The sequence below is a fragment of the Emydura macquarii genome, unplaced genomic scaffold, assembly GCF_026122565.2.
Source record: "Emydura macquarii macquarii isolate MOO-44397 ecotype Brisbane River unplaced genomic scaffold, CSIRO-AGI_Emac_v2 contig_3692, whole genome shotgun sequence".
Lineage (NCBI taxonomy): Eukaryota > Metazoa > Chordata > Testudines > Chelidae > Emydura > Emydura macquarii.
Window position 1 is genome coordinate 12,684,040 of NW_027133829.1, and position 12,726 is coordinate 12,696,765.

The 12,726-nt window shown below is 47.3% G+C and overlaps 1 long non-coding RNA gene across 2 annotated transcripts; it reads right to left on the bottom strand.

The window, feature by feature from the left end:
• Positions 1 to 2,521: 2,521 nt before the first annotated feature.
• Positions 2,522 to 11,639, bottom strand: LOC137146074 (uncharacterized). 2 transcript variants are annotated; one of them, XR_010917828.1, is made up of 3 exons: positions 11,315 to 11,639; positions 5,805 to 5,874; positions 2,522 to 5,691 (listed from the first exon to the last, which is right to left on the bottom strand). It is a non-coding gene; the product is annotated as an uncharacterized lncRNA (long non-coding RNA). The 2 variants fall into 2 exon arrangements; XR_010917827.1 differs by lacking the exon at positions 5,805 to 5,874.
• Between the last annotated feature and the right edge of the window lie 1,087 nt (positions 11,640 to 12,726).

Genomic DNA, 12,726 nt, shown 5'->3' on the forward strand with positions numbered 1-12,726 from the left:
TAACGTCACAGGTCTGAGCCGTTTGAAAAGTTCCCCAAAGTCCCTCTCCCCCACCTCCTCCTAGGGGAGGATTTTGCTTTTTAAATTCAGAGCAACTCGTTTTTGTTCTTACCCTTTGGCTCGTCCATCACTGCTAGTGTTCTTTCCCCTCTTCCTTTCTCAGCCTCTGCTGGCTCTGAGCTGCTTTAGCGAGAGGTGAACATGAAACAGAGCTATTTAACGGTCTATGGTTGTGGGAGGGGTTAGTTTAACTCTGCTGACTCAGAAGGAACCTAGAAGCAGGTCACCCTGTGATTTTTCATTAGGGCAAAAATTAGCTCATGGTTACAACCTGCTTGAATCCCCTGCAGCTCCCTGGCTTCCACTAAGAGAGTGCCAGCCACAAAGTTGTGTTTGGCAGCTTTTGTGTCTTGTTACCAAAGAGGATACTCTGCTCCTTCCCCTTTTGGGACGTAAGCAGAGGCAGATATATGTCTGGCTGTGCGGACGTTTTTCAAAGAAAATTAATATCTTGGACATAAACAGAAAGCTGTTATTCATCAGTCTTTGAAGTAATCTAACACTCAGACTCCCTTGGCTCTCCAAGGCTGGATATGAGAGGAAGAGCTACTTTTAAAAGAAGACAGCTTTGCCCTCCCTCACTTCCATTTGCTACATTTCACTTTCCTCTTCTATAGATTCAGCCACACAAGGAAATGGACAGTACAGCTCAGAAAAGAGAAACAAAGAGAGAGGCTGTTTTATAATTAATTATTACAGACTTCGCTGCATCCACCAATTCCAATCACAATCATGTAAATCTGGGCTCTTCACCCCATAAACACTCATCTTCTGGGCCCTGGGCCCCTCACCTTCACACACTCAGAGCTCCTGCAGAGAGAAATGTTTAGCTCACTCTTTGGCTTGTGACACATGGACCCCGCTTCAAAGAATGGCTCTCCCCTGAAAAATGACTGTAAAAATACCTTGCAGCCTCTGTGTTTATCATTTCTCAGCAATCCCAGAATCAGTTTGCTCAGTTTATAAGTAAAGATTTATGCAGTGTTGTTGTAGCCGTCGGTCCCAGAATACAAAGTGAGTACGTTAATATCTTTTATTGGATCAACTTCTGTTGGTGAAAGATACAAGCTTTCGAGCTACACAGAGCTCTTCCTCATGTTTGGGAAAGGGATGTGACAGCTAATAAATACAAGGGCAAACAGATAGTTTAATATAAGTTGTTAGCACATATTGTAAGGGACCATTCAAGGTGAAGCGGCTTGTTAGTACCCATATTGTCATAGAACAAACAGGGGGGTTAGTAGGTTACAGTTTGTTGTAAAAAGTCATAAATCCAGCAAAATTATGAAAGTAAGCTCCCAGGCTCGTCTATTGAAAGTGTTATGCGGGTTCTTTTTGCTGCTTTGTCCCTAAAGGGGCAAGAATCCATAAGCATAAGCAAAAGACCCCCAGTTATTTTGCCTGGGTTAGCCCAAAAGGACATATAGAATCTGCTTATGATAATAGAAGCTTCTATTTTTTGAAACTCAAAACTGATACTCATTTGTGTGTGTATGACACCTGCTTTAACCTTGTAAACAATTCATTTCTTTTTCTTAGTTACTAAATCTTTTCTCACTTGATTACAGGATTGGCTACAGGCATTGTCTTTGGTTTAAGACCTGAGATACAGCTGACTTGGGTAAGTGACTAGTTCTTTAGAACTTGGAATAACATGAATATTGTTGTGATTTTTGGTGTAAGTGACTATCTATCACATAGTCCAGTTTGCCTGGAAATTTAAATTCATAACTTTGCTAGACACTAAAAATCATGGTCTTAAACCCCCTAATCCCCCTTTTTGTCCTATGACTACAGGATTGTTAACGGACCACTTCACCTTGAATAGTCCCTTATAATATGTGCTAACTACTTATGCTAGACTATCTGTTCAACCTTGTATTTTGCTGTGACATTCTGAGGCTAGGTGGCCTACACTAGTACTATTATCAGTAGATCTTGTATCAGTCAGGGGTGTGAAAAAACACACCCCTGACTGACATAAGGTTTACCAACAGAAGCACCAGTGTGGACAGCACTATGTCAGCAGGATACGCTTTTAGGGAGTGGTTTAATTATGCCCCCACGGAAGAGCTCTCTCCTGTCCTGTCTGCATAGAGTGGCTACACAGGAGACCTTACAGCACCACAGCTGTGCTGCTATAAGGTGTCTAGTGTAGACCTGAGGGAGAGCTCTGTGTAGCTCAAAATCTTGTTTCTCTCACCAGCAGAAGTTGGTTCAATACATGTAAAAAGAAGGTGGTTTTAGCTGCTAGCTTGGCAAACTCTGCCTTTGATCTGAAAGCTGAGTTCTACTCTTCGGTTCACACATCACCACCAGTCAAAGATTCTGCAGGCCATGTTCTGTCCTTAATGATACCTGTGCAACGTCATTATATTAACTGTTCTCAGTAAAGTCTGCACGTCTCTGAAGAAAGAGGTAGCAGATTTGTTCAGTAAGAAAGGGTCATTTTAACAGAATTTTCAGAGAGAAACTACACTTTAAATAGGTGGGCTATGCCACCCTCAAATTGGGCATTGAGCATTAATCCACACTCAGGGTCCACTCTGTCACTAACATACATAACAGAGAATATCTAGTCTGTTTATCTCAGGGCCAGTGCAAAGCTTCAGAATATCTATGAATGCTTTGTCCAGCCTGGATTTAAACATTCCAAGTGCTGAGGCTTCCACTACTTCCTCAGGGAGACTATTCCACAGTATGAACTAGCTTCTTGTCCAGAAATGCTTCCTGAGACTCCTCCTAAATTTTACTTGTCTTAATTTCATCCTATTGCTCCTAGTTATCTCCCATAGAAATACTCACATAGTTAACTTCCATCAATATAGGCATTGGAGGGTTCCTGCAGAAAGGGGGTTATTGTGCCCTGTGGCAGGTTTTTTTTAATCGCACCCAAAATCATGTGAGGCATTTCACAAAAGATGCATAGGTCTGACCCAAAGACCATGCAAACTACACAATGGATTGACAGCTAAATGAGTCCATTACATATTCAGAAAAGGGAAGGACAAAGAAAGATATGGCTTTTGTGGATATATGATTATGCAGTTATAGGCTTTATGCAAAAATACAGATCCCCTGACTAAGGGGACACAAGGTGATCCAGCCAAGTATGGAAACCTCCTTGGTAGAGGCACAGAAGATAGTCTACTATGGAACTTCCCCATGGCCCAGAGAGTGGGAGGGCGGACTCATGGGGCATGCTCGTTTAGACTTGGTTTGGAAGGGGAAGAGGGATGCAGTTTGACTTGTTTTCTCCCTCTATCTATGGGTAGAATTTTAAATGTTAGTTACAAACTTCGGAAAGGCGACTGTAGCTCCTAGACAAACTGAAGTTTCTATAAAGAAAACAAACCTCCAAAGGCAGAAAAGTATTTGTACTCTGATAAGGTTCCGGATACTCTGGTGAGGAAGTTTTAAAATACAAAAAGAGGAAACCAGAGAGTTCAGGATGTAATTTCCACACAGCTTGGGGTCCGGAGGGAGAATTCAGCCCAGAATAGCAAAGCTGACAAATGGCTGCCAGTCTCCTACAACTGGAGTTACTAAAAACCAGAGTTTACTGCATCTGAAATAGCAGAAGAAATTTTTCCTGCACCAACTGGTGATCACTTTAAATGCTGAAGCCTGTTGATCACAAGCCTTTATAATTGTATCACAATTAGCATAATTTCAGACGCTATATTTATTCATACAAATGTCCAGTCCCTTCTTTCTACCCTTACTAAGCTATTTGTCTCAATGACATCCTGCTCCAGTAGGTTCCACAGATTATTTTTTTACATATAAACAAATACTTTCTTTTTAGTTGTTTAAAATTTGCCAGGAGATAGGGCATGCTGCGCTGGCAGCCAGTGTGGTGAATGGAAGTCTGTGCCCAAGCACTGCCAGGAATTTAGGACATGCTAACTTCCAACTTCCAGAAAACAGGAGAGGAGGGGTGAATGGAGAAGGCTACACTGGAAACCAGAGAGAATCTTTCCAGCTGGAAAGCAGGGAAGGAAACAGCCACAGGAAAATGTGGTGGGATCTTGGGAAGAAGTCTGCAGGAATTAAATCCAATGAGATTATCTCGGAGGATTGAGAGGTGTGAATGTTTCTGAAGCAGTTAATCATGAAGTAGAAAATAGAAGGTGCCATTGGCATTCCCTAATGCAACATTAAATGGCTCTACATGGTCTTTGCTTGCAGCAGGTTCCAGAGAAGGAGGGGGATGAGGGAAGTTATGCATGCAGCTGTGATAACTATTTTCTACGTATTTCAGACGCAAAGCCAGGCAGCAGATTCAAGAATCTGTCTACATGTCAACACTGGCCTTGACACAGGAACATCTCAGACATTCCTGCTTGTAAAGTCAAGAATTGCTTCCTCATCTCACCAAAGATCAGCAGCCATATTAACCACGCCAGGAAGAGGGGCAGCTGGGACACACTCATATGGTATCACTCAAAACAGACAGATTAGAAATGGTAAAAATCCTGGGAGAGACAAAGAACATGCTGGGAGGAGGAAAAGGAGAATTCCATACAAGGAGAGCTTAAAGAGACGAGGACTAATTTACTTTTGGGGAGGAGGAGAGCGAGAGGGGATGTGATAGAAGGATGTAAAATAATGCATGGTCTAGGGAAGTTTATTAGCAATCGTGTCCCCTCCTGTAACACAAGAGCAAGAGAGCACTCAATTAAATTTAAAAAGCAAGAAATTTAGGATGAATAAAGAAAATGTATCTGTGCTGTGTATATTAAACCCTTGAAATTTGTTTTAACAGGATTTTACTGGGGAAAGTATCTTAGTAAAAGGCTTAAGTTATATACTTACATAAATCACTCTGGCATCAGCAGTGCTGCTCTAACAACTCATTACCTCAGGACCCACTTTTACCCAAGCAAAAGAGCTGGTGTTCCACCTTCATATGTTGTGGATGCAATATTACATATAATGAATGTTAATAAAATAATAGTTAGAGTTATATAAAACAATAGCCATATCAGTACTGTGACAAGCTGCAGTGAGACAGACGAGCTTGTTTCGTGTGCACAGAACATCCATTTCTGTAAACATTGACACAGCAATGGTCAATAGCAACTCACAGGAGACAAGGTAGCGATCCTGTGAGAACACCACGTTCAGGATTCCTGGTCCATTGTTTCAGATGCTCCATCATTTTGGAGAAACACTACACTTTGTATTAGGCTGCCTGCTCCTCTTCCCCTCCAAGGAGCAGAGGCCTCCAAGGGAAGTAGCTGAGCAGCCCAGAAGCCACTTGCTGGTTCTGAAGACGGAAGAGTTGCTGGAGTAGCTCCATATTCACAGGAGAAGATGGGAAAGCAGGGAGCAGACAAGGCGCAGCACCAATGTTCTTCTAACAGACTGAGCAGGAGGAGAGGAGCAGAGACCACTTTGCTCCCTCCTCCCTTCCTTTGAAAAATGCAGTGGCTCCACTCCTTCTGATACAACCAGTGTTTCCAGGCTGCTCAGCTCCTTTTCTGAGGTGCCTCTCCACTCCTTCAAGAGGGGAGAGAAGACAAGAGGTGCAGAGAGTCCATCTGTAGCAAGAGGAGCAGCTGGGAGGTTGCATGTCCTTCAGGTGCAGAGAGAGCAGTGGGAGCAACAGTAGCAAATGTGTCCATCCTAAGTGGAAAAGGGTAGAAGAAAACAGGAAGAAACAGGATTACTTGTACTATTCCTGGGGAAGTGTCACATGGTGGCTGGCCTCTTTAAGGGGACTGGAGCCTCAGCCTCACCTGTGACAATATCTGCTCACCTCCTAAGGTGCGTAATGATGAAGGAAGGACGTGATTATTCAGGTCAGACCTGGTGGAGAAAAAGATGCTTGAGCGGGAGCCCAACACTCCAGCTAAGAGGGCTGGGAGTGCTAGCCAGGAGAGAAGCCTGAGCAATTATAGTTGGTCTGAGAAAGAAGATGTAGATGAGAGCTGCAATAAGCATAAAGCTCCTTTATGAAACTCATGCTCAGAGGTTTGGGCCTGACAGAGCACTCCAACTAGGAAGAGGTAGAGTGGCTGTGGGGACAGAACTACTAACGCTGCAGGGACCCTGAGGAACCAGGGGAGTGCTGTGAAGAGCAGCAGAAGAGGTTGACCTGCTGACCCCTTACAACTGGAGAGTTAGACAAGGCTGGCAGAGGCCTATGTAAGGACTCCAGCTAGAAAGGGCTGGCAGTTGGTTATTTGGGGCCTTTATTTTGAGGATTATTTGAATTATCTTGTTAATAAACTTGGACCCTAAGGAAGGATGACATTGGGCAGAAACCCTTTACTGTTGTTCCCGGAAACCTGAACAGAAGGGGAACAGGGAGGGAGCCACAGTCCTATTTTAGGCCACATGGAGGTATTTTGGAAGTGGCTGACCCTGCTACAGCTGTCCTGGGGGAGCAGGGACTCAGCCGGAAGAATGGGAGATGGTAGCACTGCTGGGGCAATATGGAGGCTGACACTGGAGGCTGGGGAGTTCTGCTGTTTCCAACAGGGCCCAGGCTGAGGACTCTGCCAAGGAGAGGGTGTACTAGGCAGGGGACTGCCCCAGGATTTTATGAGGTTGCCCACTGAAGGGCCAGGCTGTGAATTTCCCCCATCCACTGGCCCTGGCCTCCCCTGCAAAGTATGGGGCTAAGAAGCTGCCTCTATACTTAGGACCCCTCACCCAGAGATGAACCCATGAGATCCATGCACAAACAGATGAACCCTCTCTGCAGAGGAGGGGCCTGGATGGAGCTTGCTAGTCATGTGCAGCTCCTCCATGGGCTCTGAACTCAGCACCACTTGGGTCCTCATATCTCCCTGTGCTGAGAGGAGCATGCACGGGAGCAAAACAAGTTTAAGTAGTCTGATCTTCTTTATATCACAGGCCATAGAACTTCACAAATAACTTTTGTTGGACTATAGCATATCTAGGTAGACATCCAGTTGTGATCTGAAGACATCCAAGAGATAGCAAATCCACCATGTCCCTTGGTAGTTTGTTCCAATGATTAATTCCCCCTCACTGCTCAGCACCTGTGCCTTATATCTAATTTTAATTTGTCCAGCTTTAACTTCCAGCCATTGGTTCTTCTTGCATCTTTCTCCATTTGATTAAAGAGCCCATTAGTACCTGCTATTGTCTGCCTGTGAAGGCATGTAGGCTGGATCCCCAAGGTATGAGGTGCCTAATTTCCACTGATTTCAGTGGAAGTCAGGACCCTAAATACTTTTTAGATCTAGGCCTTAGACACTGTGAGCAAATCACCTCTCAGTCTTCTGTCTGATAAACTAAACAGATGGAGCTCTTTGACTCTCTCACTGCAAGATATTTTTTCCAGCCCTCTAATAATTTTTTATGGCTCTCCTCTGCAACTTCTCCAATTTTCAATATTCTTTTGAAAATGTGTGCACCAATGTCATTTGGTAATAGGAAAAAATCACCTCCCTACTCCAATCATCACTCCTGTTTATATATCCACTTTGTATTTGGCTGTATTAAAATGCATGTTTAATGGGCCCATCTTATCAACTGATACAGATTGCTCTATATGACCACCCTATTCTCAATTCTTTGCCACTCTACCCATCTTTCTGCCATCCACAAGCTTTATTGGCAATGATTTTATATTAACTTCCAGCTCATTGATAAAAATAATGAATAGTGTTGGGCTTCAAACAATCTCTGTGGAAACCTATTAGAAACACTTCCATTCAGAAACAATTCCCCAGTGACAACTACTTTCTGAGATTGGTCAGTTAGCCAGTTTTTAATGCATTTAGCATGTCCTTTTTAAAATACTGTATAGTACTAACCTTAAGGGCAGCATTAGTATATCAAGGTGTCAGGCGGTAAGCACCTCCCTCTCCCTTTGGGAGTCCAATTGCCCAAGAATGTGAGGCAGTATGGCCCAATGGTCAGAGTCAATGGCTGCCCTGGGGTGAGGGGGGGGAAAGGAAGCAGTCTATAGTTACGGCAGGGGTCGGCACACCTCTGCGGTCTGAAGCCCAGGTAGAGGGTTACTATCACCCCATGGGAAGTGAAAGGGTGGGGGGTAGGGTACATGGGCCCTCCCATGGCCACTGCATCCCAGCCCAGGGCCCTGTCCATGATGGGAATGATCTAGCTGGCAGCCAGTCACAAGTGGAGTGCCCCAGGGGTCGGTCCTGGAACCCATTTTGTTCAACATCTTCATTAATGATCTGAAGGATAGAGTAGAGTGCACCCTCAGCAAGTTTGCAGATGACACTAAGCTAGGGGGAGTGGTAGATACCCTGGAAGATAGTGATAAGATACAGAGTGACCTAGACGAATTGGAGGATTGGGCCAAAAGAAATCTGATGAGGTTCAACAAGGACAAGTGCAGAGTTCTGCACTTAGGACGAAAGAATCCCATGCACAGCTATAGACTGGGGATCGACGAGCTAGGCAGCAGGACTGCAGAAAAGGACCTGGGGGTTACAGCGGATAAGAAGCTGGATATGAGAGTCAGCAGTGTGCCCTGGTTGCCAAGAAGGCTAATAGCATATTGGGCTGCATTACTAGGAGCATTGCCAGCAAATCGAGGGAAGTGATTATTCCCCTCTATTTGGCATTGGTGAGGCTGCATTTAGAGCATTGTGTCCGGTTTTGGGCAAAAAGGATGTGGGCAAGATGGAGAGTCCAGCGGAGGGCAACAAAAATGTTTAGGGGGCTGGAGCACAAGACTTACGAGGAGAGGCTGAGAAAACTAGGCTTGCTTAGTCTGCAGAAGAGAAGAATGAGGGGGGATGTGATAGCAGCCTTTACTACCTAAAGGGAGGTTCCAGGGAGGATGGAGCTAGGCTGTTCTCAATGGTAGTAGATGACAGAACAAGGAGCAATGGTCTCATGTTGCAGTGTGGGAGGTCTAGGTTGGATATTAGGAAAAAGCTTTTCATTAGGAGGGTTGTGAAGCACTGGAACTGGTTACCTAGGGAGGTGGTAGAATCTCCATCTTTAGAGGTTTTTAAGCTGCAGCTTGACAAAGCCCTGTCTGGGATGATTTAACTGAGGTTAGTCCTGCTTTGAGCAGGGGGTTGGATTAGATGACCTCCTGAGGTCCTTTCCAACTCTAATATTTTATGATTCTTTCAAGACACAAGGTTGCCTTCCTATGGTAGTGCATTAGAACCAACCAAAAATAGGGCCCATTGTGCTAGGCCCTGTACAAACAGTCCCATATAGTCCCTGCCCTGAAGACCTTACAATCTAAATAGACAAGACTGTCAGAGGTCAACAAAGTATTCACAGCAGAGTGAGTGTAAGCGGGGGAATGGTCCCGCTATTGTAGGGAACTTTCCTGTCTCAGACACTACCTCAGTGGATTTGGCTATATAAAGTATCTGAGTCCTTGCCCCCACTCCCTTTACTTAGAGGCCTGCCTGACCTCAAGAGCTCCCCCTTCCTCTCTCCTGTGTGACGGAGTCCCCGTAACCCCAATAAGGCTGGGCCCAGGATTCCTGGGAGGCTCGACCCCCAACCTTGTGGTAACTTAGGGCAGAGGCTTGTGTGTCCCCACTCCAGGATACTAACTCTGCAATGGACGCTTCCCTGACCCCCTGATCACTGCACACAGTTCAAAGCAGATACAATTAAACAACAATTAAAAAAAAAAAAGAAAGAAAAGATGAGAAAGGTTAAAGGAAAACACCTAAGGCTGCCCCTTGACCCAGGGGCACCACACGCAGCGTCTCTGGGGTGTAAGGGACGTTCACAGTCTGTTTCTCACATGTCACAAGCCTCCTGTCTGACTGTACTGCAGGGATGCAGAGAGTCGGGCATGTGCTCTGGCAGTGGCCACACGCCCCTAGGCTCTAAGGGATGGGGCTCTTCTCCCCAGTGTCTGGGTCATGATCCCCTCAGAGGCCTCTTGGCTGGTGGTGTCTCTCCGCAGCCAGGCCCTGCCCAGGGTCCCCCTCGCACATCCCAGCTGCTCACTGCACCTGGCTCCAGATGGCTCCAGCCCCACTCTGCTTCAGAGCGGCTCAGCTCTGCTCAGCTCTCTGGGATGCCCCTCGGTCCTCTCTGGTTCTGCTGCTGTTTGTCAGGTCAGCTCAGCTCTCTGAGCTTCTTCTCTGGCCTCCGCACCCAGCTCCAGAAAGCTTCAGCTTCAGCCCCAGCTCCACTCTGCTCTGCTCTGCTCTGTGGCTGCTCCTCTGGTTGTGCTGCTGTGGCCCTGCTCTGCTCAGCTCAGCTCAGCTCCCTGGCCTGGGCTTCTTCTCTCATCTCCCAGCTGCTCTGTCCTTAGCTCAGCCTGCTCTCTGACCAGGCAGGCAACTGTGCTCACAGAGAGGACCAGATCCCCCCCGCCCCCTCTCCTGGCTCCCTCATTGGCCTGCCCACGCTGTCAATCAGACTGACCAGAGTTGGCATCTCTCCACTGGCCCTGTGGGCTGTGTCTGTTTCAGGGTCCCCTTTCCTCAAAGGATGGCCAACCAAAAAGACCCATTAAGTTTTAGTAAGGGGCTAATAGAGCCCTTACATGAGCAATGTGGTGGCAGTAAAGATATTAGTTCCACCTTTTTTAGGGGGTGGCATTATTTAGGAGACCTTCAGCTAAATGGAAAGAAAAGAGGATACTGAAGGGAAGTGGAGTGAGGGGGCAAGGCAGGAGAGAAAAGAGGTGCTGGTGTGAAAGGAGTGTGAGGAGGGGGAGAGTTGGAGCCAACAACCAATCAGCACAGGGCTGAGAAAGTCCAGTCAAAAACTATAGAAAATTCCCTGAGTAGCTGTAGGTCCAGGCATAGGCTTCTGCAGCTGTTCCTACTGATTGGTGCCTGTAATCGTTTGGGATTGGCCCAGGGTATGGCATGGGGGCCGGGTAATGTAGGCAGGGGAAGATTTAGCCTTCCCCAAGAGCCAGGCCTGTCACCGCACCCTCCTGCTGCCTCTGCAGCAGAAGCTTCCCGGGCGCCTGGGGCCCCGGCCCCAGGGGCCACCATACCTGGGGACCCCTGGCCCTTTCGACAGGGTGGGCACACAAAACAGGTCCTCAGGCCGGAGCAGGCAAGACACACAGAGCAGCCAGCTACAGCATATCGAGGCTTAGCAGGCCGCAGGGGCAGTCACCCCAGGGATGGGGTGGCCAGGGGAGAGGGGGACACAGGCCCAGGGCCTTAACAGTGATGGGGTATCCCACCACTGGGTCAGCAGCACTCCCACCAAGACACACTGACTAGTAGCTTGGTATGGGCAGAGCCAGACCAAGGCTGGCTATCCCTGGGCTACTTCCTACACCCCAGTATCCAGATACCTGTAGCCCGTATCATAGTCCAGCTCCTTTGGGTAGATGGCAAGGGGCAGCCCCAGCAGGCCCTCAGGGTCACTAGCATCCAGCAGCTTCTCCAAGTCATTCAGGGCAGACTGCTCTGGCAAGTCACAGGGAGTTCCTCCAAATCATTCAGGGCAGGTGACTCAGGCAAGTCACAGGCAGTAGGTAGCTCCTCCGAACCGCTGGCAGCAGGCCACTCTTCCCAGTTGCTGTAGGCCGGTAGCTCTCTAGACTTCTGCTGGTAGGTTGCTTAGGTAGCCCTTTCAGGATCAGGTGCCAGCCCCGGAAGGAAAGATCTTCTTCTTCTTCTTCTCCAGCAGCTTTCCCCTGACTGAGCTACAGGGCCTAGCTTTTATACTTCCTGTCCCGCCCCTGAACTTCTGGCTTGGAAGAGGTATGGTACCCAGGCCTGCCCATCACGAGGCATGTGTCAGCCCCTTGGTGTCTGCCTCAGAGGGAGGCCACACCACTTCACTACAGTGCCTCTCTGAAGTTTTGCCCACTTCTCTCTCCCTTGGGAAAAGCACATCTATTTATGTATCCAAAAGAAGGTTGTTGATTACAGTTGAGTCTATAGATGCATAACATCACGATGCTTTATATTTGCTTGCTATATGCATATTGATCCTTACCTGGCATATATATCCTTCCAAGAAAGCTTTATGTAGTTATACCTCTGTGTCAGTGTGTGAATATAGTTAGCACATAAGTCAACCACAGTGTGTTGCATTAACATTTCAATGTTTGCCTGACTTTGCAGGGAAGTAGTAGTAGAACAAATGGGGAAGAATCTTTGTTTAATTTTACAAAAAATGGAGAATGACCCTGTGATGGGTCACCTGACCCTCACTGGCTAGGAAAGAGCTAAGAGGGCCCTTGGAGAGAGGGCACAAGAGGCAGCCAATAGGAAGGAGCTGCCTGACAGCCAATCAGGGCCCAGGAGGCCAGTATATAAGGGAGTTGCAGAGCAGCGCAAGTAAAATGTCTCCTAGGAGCTTGAAGGGGAAAGACTGTTAGTATCTTGGACAGAGTGGTGAGGGGCTGCTGGGACTGAGCAGAGCCCAATGCCCTAAAGCAAGGGTGGAGAAGGTACTGGGGCTGCAGGGAAGTAGCCCCGGGAAATCTACAGAGGAATTGTGTAGGAGGTGCTGTGGAAGGCTGCTACATACATAGGATGCGTGGGCTAGGACCCCTCCACACCCCCTGATTGCCATGGGACTGGTGGTAGGACAGCAGTGGCCACAGTGTGAGGTGGCTAGAACTAGAACTGCAGAATCCCCTGGGGGGGGAGTATGGACAGGACTGAGTGTGAGACACAGCAGTGAGGGTGTCTGCCTGGCTGAGAGCTGATTCCCCAGACAACCAGTAGGAGGTGGTGAGGTGTACCCTGTCAC